The 19296-nt window shown below is 37.4% G+C and overlaps 2 long non-coding RNA genes across 3 annotated transcripts; one reads left to right on the plus strand and one right to left on the minus strand.

The window, feature by feature from the left end:
* Positions 1-5281: 5281 nt before the first annotated feature.
* Positions 5282-14016, minus strand: LOC140144377 (uncharacterized). Its single transcript, XR_011857874.1, has 3 exons — positions 13841-14016; positions 8923-9038; positions 5282-7463 (listed from the first exon to the last, which is right to left on the minus strand). It is a non-coding gene; the product is annotated as an uncharacterized lncRNA (long non-coding RNA).
* Positions 14017-15510: 1494 nt separating this feature from the next.
* LOC140144359 (uncharacterized) lies at positions 15511-18812 on the plus strand. Of its 2 annotated transcripts, none has more exons than XR_011857868.1 (3): positions 15511-15751; positions 17600-17691; positions 18084-18812. It is a non-coding gene; the product is annotated as an uncharacterized lncRNA (long non-coding RNA). The 2 variants fall into 2 exon arrangements; XR_011857869.1 differs by lacking the exon at positions 15511-15751 and adding an exon at positions 15832-16180.
* Positions 18813-19296: the final 484 nt, after the last annotated feature.

A 19296-nucleotide genomic window follows, 5' to 3' on the forward strand; every position in this document is an offset into this window, starting at 1 on the left:
CCCCCTAAACGAAACTAGTTTCGTTTATAGGGGGTCATCGATCTTTTGGTTTGTTCCCTTAACTTTGCATTACAATTTCTTTGAAATATTCCGAAAACATTAATGTGTGTGTGAAATTTTTAAGCCAGCTGGAATTCTTAATGTAGTAATTCTTTATGCAACATTTATATCAACATTAACAAAAAAAGATATTTACAAATACCGAGCATCATCTTACATGCAAACTTTCATTTTCAATATCGTGCAGGTGTTCAAATTTGAACAAAACCTAATTAAATGTTTTGCAAAAAACAGGTTGTTTAAAAAGAACAAAAACTATTTCATAGAACAAATTATGAAGCCCATTGACAGTTTTTAAACCACTAGTGCTCATTGTGTTGAATGATCTTTCTTGCAAATTTGAAATGAACTGATTTAACACATGCGTTATGTAATCGCTCATTTCTTCGCGATTAGATTTTTGGATTCTGATATCTATTTTTCGACTTGCGTTCAAATTTATTTGCCGGGTAATTTTCTATGGGACACCCTGTACTATATAAATTGCATGGTGATAATTATTGATTTTTAAAGTTTTGTAATGTGTAGCCAGAGAAGATGAGAAGAGACATCTTCTCTGGTGTAGCAGACCAGCTATTTTGGCAGATTGGGCTACCCTGGATAATATGATTGAAACAAATAAATAAAATAAATAATGTTCAATATTTCACAATTGTGGGTTCAGGAAGCAGGGATCGGCCTTCAAACTAATGTTTACAATTATTTTTATATATTGAGTATGGTGCTGTTATGGATGTTTGAATCTGATTGAATGCTTGTTATTTATGTTCAATTATACTGACTAAAAAGTATTGTCGCTGTACATGTAATGTTCAATAGGAAATAAAGTTTATTAAAATTTGAAATTTACTCTTTCCTTTTGTTTTATTGTTTCTTGGTATTATGGATGTTGGTGTAATATCAAGATGGATTAATCCAATATGTTACTGACAACATTATTTAACTGGAAAAGGTTAAGTATTAATTTATAACGATTTAAAAATGAATCCATAGGATTTGATAATTAATTTTTAATCACTCTTAGATTAAGTTTTTAAAATCTTATTAAAGAATAACTTTAAAACCACTTCAATTTAATTTTTCCCTAACAAGTACAGTCCTTCAAAGATTTAAAATTAAATCCTTTGGATTTATTAACTTTCATCATTGGTCTACTGCCCTGGAGGTATATAGGTGTAGGCGCTGCATGTAGGAGAGATGCATGTAAAGAGGTAGTGGGGTTGAAAGGGTGGCTTCCCATGCACCTGAATGATGTATTTTCTAGCCTATTTCTTCGTATTTTTACAATTTTGTTATCCAAAAACAAAATATTGTCCCATGGGTGGGGGACAGGTCATTAAACTTTACATGGGGTCAGATATCAAACTTCATCAAATTGTGGTTCAAGGGCCTAATTATGCTGGGGGTACGACAGTGGCGACAGTTGGGGCCAGTGATGGCACCAGGATTATTTTTTGGAGGGGGGGCAAAGTGAATTTCATGGGGGGGGGGGGCAAAATCGACAAATTTTGTGCAAAATTGACGCAAAAAGGCCTAGAAATCTACGTAATTTTTGGGGTTTGCCTCAAAAGTGGGGGGGGGGGGGCAAGAAAAATATTGGGGGGATTGCCCCCTCCCTTGCCCCCCTAGCGCCGTCACTGGTTGGAGCCTCCCCCTGTGGAACATCTTGCTCCTATGGGATGCTGGCAGTGGCACTGAATTTCCCCATCCCCACCCGCTAAGTCACCTTGCCCCCCCTCTTGAAAACATTCTCTTGAAAGCTACGCCACGCTTGTTTCTGTATGAACATTTTGGACGATTAGCCCCCCCCCCCCTCCTCCGACCTAGGATGCTGGCCGTTGATATTTAATTTGGGGCCTTTTTATCGCCCACTTGACATTTTCGTCAAATTTTCTACCCGGGCCCCCTATATAGAACCCCTATCGGTGGTGGGGGTCATAAAATATTTGTTGCCAAAATAAGGGGATCACAATTTTATTGACGCCTTTTTGTAAATTTAGGACCCCTCCCCCCCTTCCGAAGAAAGGCCTATAAATAGTTGTCCAAGCTCTTCCAATAGTATAATGTACTAGTTTTAGGTAGTTAATTAACTAAAACGTTATATCAGAGTAAAGTTATCAACACAATGAGTATTAAGGGACCCATCTTCGCTGATTAGGCCTACTTAAAATAAGTGATCTTCAATTTATAAATTGCACTTTTATTAGTTTTTCTGATGTATAATGGTAGTAACAAAGAGTCAAAATTTTCATAAAACAAGAGAAACAGCAATAAAAAACAAACTATCTTTTTACAGTGTTATCAATGCAGTAACAACAGCCAAGTTGAATTGCGTTTACTATAGAGGGCGCTATTTTTCTTGGTAACTTTTACCCCCCTAAAAAGCTGTTTAAACCGCCTGTTCGTCGAGTTTGAAGGTTCAAATGTTCCTCAGAGACCATTTTATAATTTTCTAAATCAATTTGGAATCGATAACCAATCAAATCAAGAAATTTGTCAAATGAGCCAAAATTGCTTAAAAACTGGTTCTTATCGATTTTTATACAAGACACTACAGCTAAAATATGTCTTGATAGATTTTTACACAATCTTCATAGTTTGGTTCTAGATAGATGTGGTAATCCGTGGAAGTTACTTTACATGGGTGCAGATGTGAATTGTTACGTAATAAAGCTGTAATATGTCCAAAAAACAGTTCGCGCATGCGCAAAATGCCCAAAACAGCGTTCAAAATTTAAATTTAAGCACAATGGAAATATAATTTTAAGTACAAAAGGTTGCAGGGTTATCGTCCAATATGCCTAACACCCAAATTCGACGATTGCTGAGGTTTAAACAGCTTTAAAGTGAGATATGGAGCCAAACAAAAAAGCTGTTCTGTGGTGTCATTTTAGCCAATTTAAGTGGTCTTACGGTATATGAAGTTCCTACTCAGATTTTGTGGTAATTTGGTACCTATTTTATAAATTAAGGTTAAGTTAAATTTAGGGTTTAGCGTGCTGAAATGTGAATGGTTACATAGATCATACGCCTGGTCAGCATACCTGGGTATTTTAAAACGTCGAAGTTCAAGGACAAGGTGGGTTGACTTGATTATAACATTTCCATGGCGCGCGTCGCATCTTATAATAGTCACATAGAGTGAACCAAATTAGCATGATCAGGCAGCGGCGTTAATATCTGTCTTCGGTAGTGTGGGTAGGGGTGGGGTCATTATCTATAGGTATATTAGTGTCTTATTAAAAAAAATAGCTCAGTTTGCCAAAAGTTGTGTGTGGGGAGAGGGAAAAGGGAATGTCCCCCATGATGAGTGATGTCCATGCGTGGGTTGTGGGTACACCGTGCACTTCCCGTGGAGAGGGAGGAAATGAGCCCCAGCTCGCTGAAGGTGGCACGGGATGTGTCATGGTTTTGGGGTGTACCTTTTCAGCGAGTTTGATTTGTGGAAACCAGGGGGGCCCCACCTTTGTTGGTCATTTGGGGGAAATCAGTCGTTTCCCCCACTTCAATGTGCTGCGCACGCCACTGGGGACATTCCAATGATGGAAGTGTCACTTTTTGAGAGCTAGGGGGAGGGAGGCAGTGGCGTGCGCAAAGGGGGGGGGGGGGCACATGCCCCCCACTTTTGTTGGTCATTCATGGGAAATCAGTCATTCCGCTCGTTTACACTCCTAATCAGACTCCATTCGGGGAACTGAACAACCTCCCCCACCCCCACTTTCAATGTGCTGCGCACGCCACTGGGGAGGAAAGGGAACTTTTATGGGCGAGCGGAATTTGACAATTGATTGGAAAGGCTAAAGAGCACAAAAATGCCAAACAATCTAAAATATCAGGGCGAGTAGTGTCCTATGGGTACTTCAGGGGGAGGCGGGCTCTACGCCACTGGGCTACCGTAGCTTTCTCCCGGCGACCCCACCCCAACTGCTAAAAAAACTGCAACTGAAATAAAGAGTCTTCCCGACTAAAATTGTGAATCGTTAAATTTACCCCTATTTTTTCAGCACAGGGGTAGACCTATTTTCTTTTTTTTGAGTGGGGGTGGGGGTGAGTGCAGCCCCATTTTTTCAGTCTCAATTTCGTAATAATTTTTGCCGAATTTTATTGCATTATGACATCGCGGTGGGTGAGAGACCTGTACCACTTGTGTGTGTGGGGGGGGGGGAGCTGCACGTTTACTTGTTATCATTTTGTGTAGTCCATGATATCAACAAACATCTGAGGGGCAATGCACCTACCACATTTTGGCCTATACGACTAGGGTGCATCATTTTGACCCACTCCTACTATACTAGCATAATTTGGCGTAGTGTCATCGCGTCATATGGGCACCGATTTGAAAGACCCAAAGCTTGTGCCCCCCCCCCCCCCTTAGCCCGATACCTCCCCCCCCGTCATGATCGGTGACCCCACGATGACGCACGTATAATGCCTCTGCCACTTGACCCTGACTGCAGACAGGAAAGGACGCCCCACCCCCCTGCGTACTACGCTACTGTTATTATAGGTCTATACCCTGTTTTGGCGAACTTGCCCAATAACCCATTATTTTCTACGTTCTACCCGACTGTGACCCAATTTTTTTACCCGCATGACCCTTTTTTCAAAAGTTTACCCACTGACCCCTGTTTTTTCAAACTTTTCTACACTTTTGTTTTTGGTGGACTACAAAAACATTATTGGCTGATGTGTAAACATTTGTACAAAAATGCACAAAAAAAAAAAAAAAAAAAAAAAAATGAAAGGGGTATAGGTGTAAAGGATCGACATACATGAAATATTGAGTTCCCAAAGGGTCTGTGCAATAATGAGCTGGGCGAATTTCCAAATGGTGCGCAAAAGATTGCCCCCCCCCTCAGCATGCCAAAAATCACTTGCTCCCTCTTGCACCAAAAATCAGGTGCACCCCCCCTTGCAAATGCCAAATTTTTGGGGTCCCAATTTGCAAACCTCCAAATGGTCCAGATAAATACATTTAGGATATTTAAGTGTTTCTGTACTGTTTAGAGCATTTAATGAATGTGTGATAAAACACAAAAATCTTCACGGCTTGCCAAAATTTGCTTGCGCCCCTTTCAGCTGGCCAAAAAGTGTGTGCCCTCCAATTTTACCCTCCCCAAGGCTCATGATGATTATTGCACAGTCCCAAACTTTGTTTTACAGATTTAATAACAAGAGTTAGCAGATTTAAAACAAGTTCACATAGTTAACATCATAAAAATGAATTTGATGATGATTGATTTTATTGACATATCCTGGCCCACATGGCAAATTACATGCAATAATTACAATATCAAAATAGACAAGACTAAAACTATTTAAGCAACCATATTTTACCATATCAAATCATGTGACTGTAATTCTGGCAGTGGTGAGTTATCAGAGACTAATAACATGAATAACGCATTGTGCTTTGAAGGTTGGTGGATGCCAGCTGCAGGCTACACAGCTCCAACCAAAAGTTGTAAGAAATAGTTCAAACTTTTCTTCTTATATTATACTTGATACAGCAAATAGAGGAACAAAAGTCATGAAAGTATAACAATCAAATTATTGAAATTAATGATAAAAAAAGGATTGTTGCACATACTACATGTATGAGAAGTGCAGAACTTTGGGTAGCAAAAGAAAAATGATTTTTTAAACAAAATTAACCCCTTTCTTGGACTGTATGAACAGGATGAAACTGAAAATTTGTTTCATACACATACAACATGACACTTCTCTCTAGTAGATTTGTTTCAGCAAGCCCCTGACCATTAGCATCAATCCATCTTGAAAATGTGTGTGTGTTTACGTTTGGGGGGGGGGGGGGGTTCAATCTACCGATAGGTGAGGAGACACATTCCCTCTGGGATTGACGCCCATGCCTTCCACCAATATTGATCTCTCCAACCAGAAAGGATGTGAAGCAAACACAAAATACTTTCAACATCATTCGCAAAAGATTAGAAAAGTTTGCTAGAAAACTTTAAAATGTCAGGTTATATAAAGGGCACAAAACATTTTCATAACATTCAACCTGTTCAACAACATTTTTCAGTTGCTCCAAAATATTGTAGTGCTGAGGTAGACTTCTCAGTAGTCCACTTGCCCATTTTGCATACACTGGCTAATACATTTAAGCATAAAACACTGATTTGTATTAATTTGTGAGCAATTGATAGATTTTCACATCTGATATTTTCAGTCACCGTACTCCCTCTGTTTGTTAGCTTCCCAAGTGGACTACTCACTTTGACTTGCGGTTAAGATTCTTAACACGGGACTCTACATGAATGGAGAGTTAGGCCAATTTCTGGCATAACTAAAATTGGCCATGATGTAATACATCTTTAAATGGATCTGGCTTGTGATTGGACATTTATATAACCCGACATTTAAATGTTATTAAAACATTTTGTAAAAAACATTTTAAGAACATTTCTGTGTTTGCTGGGTGCAAATATTTTAACATTATGTTATTTAAGTGTTGACAAACTATTTGCCCAAAAATGTATGCAAAAATAGTTTACAATGAAATTTCGAAAACATTTTAAAAATATTGTTGTAGTGTGTTTTCATACAAAACGTTTAAAACGATTTCATGACCTTAATATAACCCGACATTTTAATGTTATTAAAACGTTTTTATCTAAACCCAAACCCAAAATATAACTTATTTAAGACGTTTTAAAAACGTTTTTGTGTTTGCTGGGATGCAAGATATGTTGCATTCAATATAACTTTTATTGTCACTGATCATCTACTCGAGTAATTATATAAACACTTTATGACCAAACATCAGTATAATTTTGAGTTCAACAGAATGCGCTCGTCATGATTAATATAACATATTTTTTATCAAAATTCGACAATGTCTAGTGCTGAGGAAATATTTGACATTTCAAAAATGTTGTTGTAGTGTTTTCATACAAAATGTTTTAAATATGAAACATTTTTATAACATTTACATGTAATGTTAAGAAGTTTTTACCAAAACCCATCAGATCTGTGAAAGAAGATACATTGTAGAATCTAATCTATTTGTGCAGTGTCTGCAGAGTTTGCAAGTTTCACAAGTTTCAGTTAAAGTGAAGGGGATGCACTATGTTGATGCCTGTTAATCCTATCTTTAGTGAGTGTGTGAACATGCCTAACGTCCAAATGACTCGATCGATAACAGGAAAATACATAGTGACATCATACACATTCATTCGATTCATAGAATTGGGATGGTAGATGTTTATTGCCATCAGTCATTATTTTCACAAGTCTCCATCACTGTTTTTATTATCTGTACAAGTTCTTGTTCAAGATGCGAAGAAAATTGCAGGTGAGCTTGTTGGCAGTGAGATTTGGACTGCATACATGTAGGAAGTCCACAAGTCCTTTGTATCCCAAAGTAATGTATTATGTGCGCACTGTGGGAAAAACAACACAACATTACATAGAAAAGTTATTTTCAAAATTTTCAAAAGTGCATTTCTTTTGGGATTGAAATGCAGGTTTTCACATAATTTCTAAACAATTTTGAGATAGTTATGCAATACATGTTTTAAATCTGGTGTTTTTGCAAGAAAGTTGTACCTGCACTTTCATTTTACACAAGAAGCATTTTTGTGTTTTACCATGAAAATTACAATGGATGAAATTTCAGACATTTGATTCAGTATTTATTCTGACCATTAAGTTCTGAGTGCAGAATAAAGATAATATGATACAATATAAAATAATTATGCCCATTAACACCTGTTTCTGAATCCATTAATGACTACACTTCACCAAATACCGTATTAAATCGAATAAACACCCCGAGCGTTACATTTTCCCAAGGGGGGCATTTATTAGAGGTCATTTTTAGCACGAAAATTCCCGTTAAAATCATTAGGTAAGCTTAAAAGTCACGCTAAAATGACGAACTATGACCTTTTGACACTGACTTTTGGTTCACTTCCGGGTTCGGATGCAGATTTTCGCCATTTATTGCTGCTACTCATGACCATGTGAGCAACTTGGTAAGCTTACTACACAAGATAGCATGGAAATATCAGAATTTTTTTAACATCTTGGTTGAAAAAAGTGGTGGGGGCGTTTATTTGAGGGGGGGGGGGCGACTATTTGACGAAATACGGTATGAGTTCCTTGCACTAACCCGACAATAAAAGTGTGCGAAAAGATTTTAAAAATTCAAATAACTAAAATGGAAAACACATACATACACCTCTATGTGATCCCCCATATGGAGATACTTTTTAAGACTATGCAAAGGGGAACAGTCGAACATTAATTCACTGGGGCATTGCACAAATTATTCACAACTTTGATCATTTAGCCTATCAAACAGGGACACATTTTTGATCACCAAAGAGGACACTCTAATTTTTTAAATTTACATGGGGATGGTCTTCAGTTCCCCAGAGGTCCCCAGTTGGAATTTAAGGTCGGATGAATACTTTCAATGTAAAGATAAAGATAATTAAGTTTGAGTAGTCAAGTTAGCTCAAACGATAAGGCATTCAACTATGGTGCGAGAGGTTGTGGGTTCGAACCCTGGTGGTGATTAGTATGCTCTTGTGGAAAAAGTGAGTTAGTTTTGAATTCCCCTGGACAAGGAACTTACTGCTAATTGTCTCATTGTAACTGGTCCAAAAGTCAGGGAGCTGATCCTGGTTGTGAAGGTCATTTGTGGTATGTCAAGGCTGTGCGCTCTTGAAGTTGCAAATTCCCCGAGTTATTTAATGGTTTATTGAATGATGTGGGGCAGTAGTGGTCAGAGACAACCTGTAAAGTGTGCTGAGTGTTGTGGATCAACGTCTAGGCATTGTGCCAGTACGTGTTTGCAAAATTAATGATAATTTTAAGTACTTTTTCACCACTTACCTAAAGCTGTGTTGTGCCATGCAAAACCTCTTACATAATGCCAAACCAAAAGCTGTGTTGTGCCATGCGAAGTCTCTTACACAATGCCAAACCAAACAGAAGTCATGAACAAATCCCTGGAAGAAAAACAAACTGCATATGTAAACAGGACAATCCTTTAGTTGAAAGAATACTTTCTTCATACCTTATTTTAGTAAACTAGGTTGCTTTTCTTCCCCATAAAATCTAACTAAACTTGACTTGACCCAGAATACTTTTAAAATGTATTCTTCTTCCCCTGTCTTCTTCCTGGCACGACTTTTTCTTGCGACTTACCCAACCCGGCCCAAACCGAGTCCATAGTTGCAGTATGCATTTGTTAGAGACTGCCATTACATGATCAGTGCACAGGTCACTGGTAAAAACCCTATCCATCGCCAGTTATCAGTGCTCTTACTCGAGAACTCCAGTTTGGAATTTACATTAAAAAAAAATTTGCAACACAAAATCATCTTAAATATTCTGTTGATCTTTAAATCTGGATTAGTTATTTTGATGTGTCAACTGTATCTTTCAGAGCAAAGGTTGCCTATTTCGGACAGTGTCATTTTTGATCATTCCCAGAGTAGCTAATTCTCAGACAAGCTTGATGAGATATACATGTACTAATTTTAATAGTACTTTTAAATACTGAAATATTATCTACCAACTCCAACAAATTTGACAAAAAAAATAGTTTAAGTTTCCGGACAGATGCCCCCAGAATATGGTTCGAATGAAATTTCGACCATTTTTTTTTTGGGGGGGGGGGCCTATAACTTTGTTAAGAAGCAAGATACAAATTTGAAATCTACACCCAAAAAAATCCTAATGTTCTAGGGGGTGTCGTTTGGGAGAAATGCCCGCTTGCAGTTGGACATTCACGCGACGACACTTTTCATGCCAGCCCCCATAAATTTCAAATTGACGCTGTACGAAAACAAAACAGAGTTAGAGGCTCAAATTTTCAGGTTTTTCATTTCTCAGTGATATCTATTAATACCGAAACCACGAACAAAACACATGAGGTATGGTGTATACCCCTTGTTGAATTGGCATGGAATGAAGAAACATTAATGTAACATGAACTGATCCAATTGAAAGCAGCACCCTCAAAGTATCTAAAATGACTTCAAATATTTAAGTATTTACACAATTGTATCTAGATACCTGTCATATGAATACTTTGTAATAAAGTATTTTTAAATTAGATCAATTTTATAGCCTTTGTTATTTTCTGTCTATAGACATGAGGGGGATCAAAACAATTTGGGCCCTAAGAAAGGGGATCAACTAATTTTTAGAACATAAAATGGGGATCAAGAATTTTTTTGTGTCCAAGGCGGCAAATGCGCCAACTTTTCCAACCACCCCCTCCAAAGTATTTATGAACACTCCCTAAGACGTAAAGAGTACTATATGTGACCGTCCAGGTCGAAACGCTCGTAAAGTTGGCCCCTGGTCAAATTTGTTTTCTTCCGTGTTTAGAAAATATATATCATAAGCTTTACAATGATATATCATTTGACTTCAAACGATATCCAGAAGCGGAGTTATAACTTGTTTAACTTTGCTCCTTCAGTAAAAGGGTATATCATTTTGGCACTACATTATTTCTCTTTTTCCACATTGCTGGTATTAAATATCAAATGGTCATAATTGGTGGTCACTTCAAATCATCCCCAACTCAACGAGGTTGAGGAATGTCATACCATTGTTAATTGTTGGTTAACCCACCACTTGAACAGGATTCAGCCAAAGCAAACAAAGACTTCAGCTTTTTACTAATTCTATACATAGGCCTAAGTATAAGCCTATTATCCTCTTCAACAATAGGATTACAGATTGGTGTTTGACAGGACTAAAATGAGAATTATGTCGGACAAATATTAGGGACATATGAATACAACCTCTATGTACATTTTGCACTGTAACTCAAAATACAATTTGCTGACTTTACTGACGGTTTAAGATGGGCGGTCACATATTTTAGCTGGCAAGTACTAATGCTATGCCTTTTCTTGATTCTTATGTCAAGACGAACATTTTTCCACCATTTTCACCCAAATCGGAACAAGTTAAAATTTTTACCTCGAGCTGTAGGCCTACAACCAACAATGTGTTGTTTTGACCCAAAACTGAGGCTTTTGTATAATAACATGGTCACGATAGGTTGTAGAGAACACAAAATATACATTTTTGAAATCCTTGTGTTCAGACAAATAATTTGCTGTATATCATTGAACAAGATTTGAGAATTTTTTTACACCAGCAATGACCATCGTGAACCTCTAGAGGTCACATCCAAAATGCCTCCACATCTTAAAATAAACTTTGGACCATGTGCAATGTACATCATGTTTGGAAACTATCATGCCTCTATCAGAAAGTGTGCAATTTTGCTAAATTTTGAGAGCATGTGGTGCCAATGCTATTCAATTGCGTGGTACATTGGGTGACATGTATTTTCTACATCATTTGCATCGCTGATCCACCCAAAAATTAGAGAATAAGCGATAGGAATTTTTATTTTGACTATCCTCTACCTATGATAGATGACAGGCAGGTCCAATATTTTTATCGTAGTGGATACCGGCGCAGTCAAAATAAAAATTCCTATCGTTTATTCTCATTCTAATCTTAGTCAGTTAAATATTGTTCTAATAACTGTAAACTATTTTTTAAAGCAAAAATTAAGTTACCGTCATAAAAACTCCCCTTTTGCTAAAATGAACGAAACTTATTTACAACTTCACATCTTCTTTTGCGGCGTACTGCTAAGCGGCGTGCGAGTATCCCTTTTCGTCTCGCATACAACGCGATATATCTGCACGCACCTCTGTGAGCGTGTTACAGCGTTATGAACACGCATGATGGCGTGGGGTCGTCTACGGCTTGATAGGCGGCACCGAAATCATGCGATTGTCCAATCAGATTATGTGTCTACGAACTAGACCACTCCCACTGACTATTAAAGAATAAAAAATCATTCTACAGATCCCTGCATGTATGTATGGATGGGTGAAAGTTGTCAATATTATTTATGCTACATAACTATTACAAACTTTCCCGGAGTTACATGCACTGAACGTTCTACAACTTGCGAATAAGTCCTCAAATGTTCGAAACTTACTACTCACTAGTAACATCACAACTCATGAACTGTTATCCTTTATATATCAACAATCGTTAAACACAGGTCAGCTGCCTCTAGATTGGAAAACAGCAAATATTTCTCCAATCTATAAGAAGGGTGAACGCACCAAAGCCAGTAATTACAGGCCAGTATCCTTAACATCTGTGTCATGCAAAATACTAGAACATGTGGTTCATTCTCACATAATGAGGTATTTTGATGCAAACAACATATTAACAACACAACAGCATGGTTTCAGGGTAGCCCACTCCTGTGACACCCAGCTCATTCAGACTGTCCATGACTTTACCACCTCACGTAATAAAAACATCCAAACAGACTGTGTGATAATGGACTTCTCGAAGGCGTTCGACGTCGTGCCCCATAACAGATTATTGCTCAAGCTTAAACAGTACGGTGTAGGTGGTAGAGTCAATGGATGGATTGAAGCCTTCCTGAAAGGGAGGAAACAGCGTGTGGTGGTTGGAGGTGAACACTCTCAATGGTCTAGTGTGGAATCCGCCGGGGGAATCCGGAGTACCGCAAGGTACAGTTTTAGGACCCTTATTATTTTTAGCCTATATTAATGATCTTCCTAATAATCTCCATTCAACTGTGAGATTATTTGCAGATGATTGTGTCATCTATAAAAATATCTCATCTGCTCAGGATGCTGCATTGCTCCAAAAAGACCTTGAGTCTCTGTCCTTGTGGGAAAAGCACTGGCAAATGAAATTCAATGCCGAGAAGTGCTTTGTTCTCCGGATCCCAGCCTCTAGATCACCCCTCATAACCAAATACAAATTGGGTAATATCACACTTCAGGAAACAAGAACTCATACCTATCTAGGGGTGGACATACAGGATGATCTCAAATGGAATACACATATAAACAGAATCACTTCAACAGCAAACAAAACTGTAGGTTTTGTTAGTAGTAATCTGGGTTCCTGCACCAAGGAGATCAAGTCTTCAGCCTACAAGACCTGAGTACGCCCCACAGTCGAGTACTGCTCGGCTGTGTGGGACCCATACACTCAAGATCTTACTAAAAAAAGTAGGAAAAGTACAAAGAAGGGCGGCCAGAATGGTCTACAAAATTACGACTGGAAGGCAGTGTTCAGGGACTCATACGGAAGCTGAAATGGGACAACTTGGCCACTAGAAGGAAAGCAAACAGACTTGGAATTCTACATAAAGCCATAGGGGGCACCTCGCTATACCGTGCAAAACTACCTGGCGCCAGCCCAAAGGCAAACACGGAGATCTGGAACCAATAATTATATTGAACAACACGCTAGGATTGATTGCCACAAATATTCGTTCATAAACCGAACAATAAGGGATTGGAACAATCTCCCTGATACCATCTCCTCAATATCCAACCCAGATCAATTTAAAGCTGTCACCATAGACTACCTGCGTGAGCAGGACAGTCATCTGAAGGACTAAACAAACTGCGCACACCACATCCCTGCTTGTGTTATCTCTTCGCTGGGAAGTTAAGCAGTATATTACCTACCATGGTATAACGAAGAAGAAGAAGAAGAAGAAGAACTGTGTAGGCCGGGGTGTAGGCCTACGTGAAGTGTTGAATTCGGAACCCTTTCCTTTATTAAAATTTATTATACCTGCAACTCCACTGGCATGATAGCCCGCATGATAGACACTTTAAATACACCAGGCTCAGCACTAAGCCTGACTTAGTCTTCATGCCATTCTCACAACCAATCGATGTATGTATTATATACCCAAAACTCTTACCTGGGATGTCACGGGAGAAGAAAATGAAGGAAAATAAGAACCAAATTTGCTCCACACAGCTTACCGCTGCTCGATCGACCTTGTGTTTGTTTTGGTTTGAAGAACCAGCACTTCCGGGTATGTTTTACTGATATATGAAAAAATGTATCCCGCCGAGTGAAAAATATAGTCCATATATTTTAAGCAGTAAACCTGTAAAATTACCAATTTTAAGTAATTATTTGCCAACCCCGACCCAGAGAGAAGAAAGAAGGGAAGAAAGAGAAAGAGAGAAAGAAAGAAGGAAAAAAAGAAGAGGAAAAAGAAAGAATTTTTTTTTTCTTTTCATACTTATACGAGTTGATACTTGCGTTGCGTCGACACATTCGTCGGAACACACGTATCTTGTGTAATGTGTAACTTCGGGGGTAGCTTGCTCAATATATTAAAGATGTGCTGTGTGTATTTCAAAGACCCCCAATTTCCCGTGGGAAAAAAATGACAAATGTCCACTTTTTAGTGATACGGGATTCAAAGAGTCCAAAAATAACAGGCATTTAATATGAAGGCCATGGGTAGATCTACTTTTAAAAAAATCCGCATTATTCGAAATAAGGTCCATTTTTTAGAAGTCCCGCAAACCCCCCCCCCCCAAAAAAAACAATCCTGCGTATAAACTTATTAGTAAGGGGCGGTGCAATAATTATGAGCCCTGTGAGAGGGTATAGAATTGGGGGCTGCCAAAGATTTTTTTGGCAGGCCGAGAGGTGGGGGGGGGACAAGTAATGTTTGCCAGGCCGTGGGGGCAATTGTTGGCACACATTTACTGGCATCTTTTAAATAACAGTAGTTCCTGGGCATCCTCACACCCAAAATTATGCAAATGAGATCAAACAAATGACGTCACGAGTTAATCCCTTCTATTACCTAATTGCTTCCTAAATTGTAGTGGCTGAGCAAACGAGTGAAACAATGTCAATATTAATAGGTCAATTAAGAGGTTCAACTTCAAATATAGGGTTTAACATGTTTAATGTAGTACTTGTACAGTATACCTGTATACAGGAGTAGATTTATCGGCCTAATATAATATTGGTAAAGTATAAAAGTTAATAGGACCTGTACTACACAGTTTTGTAATATAAAATTAGACCAAAATACAATTTGTCAAAATAAGTGGACAATATCTTTAATAAATGCATAGAGGTCTGTGATTATAAAATATATATATATAGTAGGCCTAACCCAGATAGCTCAATCATCTAATTAACACGCAATATTAATCGGTCAAGACCCCCCCCCAACTTTATAATAGAGTTATGAATGAAAAAATAGGTAAAAACAATTTAATCAAAATACTAGTACAAAGCGGTACTAGTACAAAGCGGTACTAACTGGTTATAACAAGATTTTAATCAAATAGAAAAATAGTCTAATGTTATATAAGTAGAGAAAAATTGTAGGATATCATTGTATTCATCTTTTCAAAATTGAGAATACAAAACGTGTTTTACACAGTACTATACCTCTACAATGGATATTATATCACTCATACATAAATTCTAGACAGTTCATTGGTTGATTACCATTTGTTACCATTTGCCATTTTTACCATCACCCACTCCGTGTGATAGTCTTTACCATCATTAGTCTCCTACACAGCCAGTTTGCGTCGGTCTGACACTCGTCGATCCTCCTAACAAACAGTCTGCAAAAGAGCACATATAACGACTCTTCTGATTGGTTCCCCATATTTCGGGGAAACGGAAGTGACTGTTGACCTGATCAATTTGATTTGACCTTTGAACAGCTGATTGATTTCGTTCGTCGCAGCACGATCTGTCAACGCGAGCAGATTTGATTGAAAATTGAACGAATTTTCAACATCTATTTGGTAATTTTGAGCACGAAAGATAATCTCAAGACGAGAAAGTAAGTACTTAACGAACTGATTTCTGTTGATTTTATTGATACAGCTCGACAGGCGCAGGCTAGGTCCATAGTCCCGTCTAAAATTGAATTCCTGCATGATACATCTGTACATTACAATGTTTACATCATTTCACATTTGTACATGGCACACATACTATTACACTGGAATATAAAATATATTATAATACTACCCATTGCATGCATGCATGATACTCTACATACTGATTCTGTCTGATGGCATGGCGTTTGGAGTACATGAGTAAACCTTTGACGAGAGTGTACATCACAAAATTTACTCAGTCATTTGTTGGAACACACTTGTCTGATTGTTGTCTGCAGAGGTGACCTGCTGATGGAGTCAGTGGAAATTTACAAATTAACTTTGTGCCGTACATAACACATTGTTAGCTCTGACTTTGCAACATCACGGTACGTACGGGCTCATCAAAGGTTTACTACAACATATTATACTTAGGGATTCTTCGGGGTTCAGGATGTGGTGCGAGGTGACTGCGGCCTTCAAACAGTGTTAATTTATAAACGTTTGATTGTGTGTGTAATTACACAATACACATGAGCAGCTTATGCGAGAAGTCTAGCTTCGAATTTGTCACAGATAGCTTCACACTATTTAAAGACGAGTCCTGGGCTATCAAAATCTAGTACTTAGAAATCAATGGCTATAGCTGTAAGTAAATACAGCCGATCACTGCTGGAGATCGTATCAAAAAATGTTGCTAAAATTGCAGTTTGCACTTCAACTAAATATTAGACTGTTAAAAATAGGCAACATTTCCTTAAAATACACAGTTGACTCAATCAAATTTTAACTTGCATCAAAATCAGCAGAAATATTACATGTCAGTTCTGATTGGCAGATCCACTGAAATAATGATAGCAAATGGACTCGAGCATGATAGCATCGAATGCGTACAAAGCTGTACTGTATGTAAAACTATTGTGTGCAAATTTGAAGCTAGAGTTCTCAAGTAAGTAGTAAGCAAACGTTACTGTCTCGATTCTCGAATGGTACAAATCCTGGTCCCATGGGAGTATGGTGGGAATTTTTTTTCACTTGTGAAGTCCCGATTTTGGCATTCTGAATCTAACTCAAAATTAGTAACAATTTTATCTCAGTATCATTAAATCGGATATTGTACCGTGACGTCGGCCAGATATTTTCGATATTGGTATTGGATCGGATATCAGTCCAAAAAAATTTTAATTATTTTTTTTTGCAAAGTTTTCTGCAACTTTGAAGAACCACTGCACCTATTCTGAGGTGCTAGCATAGTTAATTTGAAGAAAAAATTTGGAAAAAATTACGAAAACATTACAGTTTGTTATCCAATATGCAAACTATCAACAAATGTTTACCTCTTAGCTCTTCATCTATTAGGCCCACATAATTATTATAAATGCATGGAAAATTGTAATTGTTTCTGATCTTAGCACCTCAGAATAGGTCCAGTGGTTCTTCAAAGTCGCTGGAAACTTTGGGAACATTTTTTTTTAAATTGAATTAAATTTTTTTTTTTTTAACTGATATCTGATCGGATCAGATATTTGCCGGTATTATTTACATCGATATCCAATCGGTAGACAGTTCTGCCATATCGGTTGAGGCCTAGAGATAAATCAGGTTTAGCTAGCTCAAGTTGAGTGCGGTTAATATACCATATCCAATTAGAGCGCCAGCTCAGGGCACAATTTTTAGCAAACATGAGGAATTGGTAAATGGGGATATACCCCCTAAAAAGTTTTTTACTCATTTTATGATGAAAACATCATTTGTGAGAAAAAAAACTGCTATTTATTAAATCATTAATTTGTGTATTTGGTTTGCAGTTGACCAAGATGACATCTGATGAACAACAGTAATGGAGATGGCTTGATGCAACACGATCTTGGGTTTCTGACAGACAGTGACCTGTTACTTTGTAAGTAAAAACATTCTTTATGTCAACTCATTTTTTCCTTTAGAATCATGCCAACAGCAAAACACCATAGAGTATAATGGTGAAATTAAGAATGGTGGAATATAAATAAGCCTAGATAAGACAAGCAACTAAAAAACTGGAAGAGGCTACATTACGCTAAACAATCACAGAAAGGCTTGAAAATGTGAAAAACATCATCTATGGCAGCACATTAAAATGGCTCTTTTACTTGTTTTTGATTTGAAAGAAAAAATACTAATGCATAATGTCACTGATTCAATGATACGTAATGAGATGTCTCAGCACTCACTTTATTGGTGAATAAATCTCCATGCAGACATTTTTCAGACCCATTTAATATATTATGTTTAATTGTTATTATTGTCTTACAGGAGCATGCATGATGATTTGGAAATTGGACCTTGTGATGGCCACCTTGAACAACTGATTTTTGAATCAACAGACAGAACAGAACTATTATTGCTGATTATTCAGTGGATTATGTAGCCTACTGATTTGTCACATACTTCTCAAATAGCAATTAGATGTAAAGTTACAGCATTCAGCAATTGAGAAAAATCAGACAAAAACACTTGTTTGGCCTGTATGAAAATGAATTGTGCAGAAACACAGAACACAAAATGATTGTGTTCATGGAGAACAAAACTAAAAGGGCTCCAGTATTACTCTAAAAATTACATAAACAATGTACACATGTATAACACTCAAAGATTATGACACAGGAATTTGATTTAATACAGGGCCTCTGAAAGAACTGCAGTCAGAAAATTTAATTTTTGAGTACCGTAATTAATTTTGCTACAAAGAAATTAAAAAGGTGTATGTTTTTACGTGGTAAAGCATCTGTCACTTACTTTTTAATTTTGAAAATCAACGGTTTGGTTCAGGAACCAAACTTGGAACAATAATTAAAGTTCAGAGAGTACAGTTCTGTATTTAAGGTTTTTTTTGTTTTTATTGTTTTGGTTTTGGAGTGTCCCTGTACTAGAGCTAAATGCTAGGATCAGTCTTCATTGACATTTAAAACAAAATATAAGAAAAATAAGGCCCCAGTGTTTTTGCAAAGCTATAATTCGGTGTGTTCATGAGATACTCTTATTAATGATTTCAAAATGCATTTGTATCCATTTTGAAATCATTACTAAATATGACATGAACACATTATATATAACTATTTGCATATTAAAAACACTAGGGCCTATTTCTTCTTCTTTTTAAATATCAACCATGAATGATCCTAGCATTTAGGCCTAAAAAATTGTTTGATTGACATTTGAAAAATTAGGGTAGGTCGGTCAGCATTTTCTCCTTTTTTTTTCTTCGTTTTTGCACCCGCTTTTTAAGCTGTAAATTGCTTATGATAAAGGCCTTGGAACTTTAAAAAAAGGTTTTTTATTATTATTTTTTAGGGTGTTTAAGTTTAGAATTAAACGGGTTACGCCAATCAAACAATTTTTTAAGGCCTTAGCTCTAGGGTCCAGGGACACTCCAAAACCGAAAAAATAAATAACTAAATAAATTAATTAAATGTTTTTTAAATAGCCCGACAGGCCACATGGAGATAAAACCCAATAGCCCAATGGA

The sequence above is a fragment of the Amphiura filiformis genome, unplaced genomic scaffold (genome assembly GCF_039555335.1).
Source record: "Amphiura filiformis unplaced genomic scaffold, Afil_fr2py scaffold_51, whole genome shotgun sequence".
NCBI classification, from domain to species: domain Eukaryota; kingdom Metazoa; phylum Echinodermata; class Ophiuroidea; order Amphilepidida; family Amphiuridae; genus Amphiura; species Amphiura filiformis.